Source organism: Corvus brachyrhynchos, unplaced genomic scaffold, assembly GCF_000691975.1.
Source record: "Corvus brachyrhynchos isolate BGI_N302 unplaced genomic scaffold, ASM69197v1 scaffold131, whole genome shotgun sequence".
Classification (NCBI taxonomy): Eukaryota; Metazoa; Chordata; class Aves; order Passeriformes; family Corvidae; genus Corvus; species Corvus brachyrhynchos.
Window position 1 is genome coordinate 1,254,419 of NW_008236438.1, and position 751 is coordinate 1,255,169.

Consider the following 751-nt stretch of genomic DNA (forward strand, 5'->3'; position numbering starts at 1 on the left):
GGGGAGCAGGTTGGAGATCCATTTCCAGAATAAAGCGTTTCTCTCTGAATGCCCCTATTCCCAAGGAGCATCGATTTTATAGCTCCGGTTTTCAATGCAGTGATACATTCTGCTACTCCCCTAACTATTGTTACATTACTTTGCCCGGCGACGGTAAAAGGATCTCTCAACTAAGTGTTCACTGTGCTGTTTCAGAATGAATGGTGACAAAGGTAACTAGCTATTTAGGACGTTGTTCTTGTTCTGTTAGAACTGCAGTTAAAAGAAATTTCACATACTTCTATATACAATGTAATTTAACTACAGCAGTGCTTCATATTCAAAGGTAATTGTATAGCGTTTATTTGAAACGACGAGTAACAGCCACAGATCTGATTTCTCCATCTCACGGGGCACAAAGCCAGCCCTTGCTGACCATCAGAGAGTCCTGCTGGCTGTTTGACTTTGCAGGCGGATCCTGCTCTTTCGACGCTCGGAGAGGTCCCGGAGTAGCTGTGCTCTTGGACCTTTCTCTCCAATTACTTCACAGTCCAGCCAGATATTATAGATTCACCAGAAGGTGCAATTACACCTACTACCTCCGGCTGGGGAGGAAAACCCGCACCCGCACCATTTGGGAAATATAGTTAGCAGAAGCTTGAAACCTTAGAACGTAGGTTCAGGAAGGATTTGTTTTTCCTCTTTTTTCGGCAATCGGAAATTGACTTGGTGGTTAAGAGGGCAAGTGGGAGTTCCAACCCATTCCGGCCGT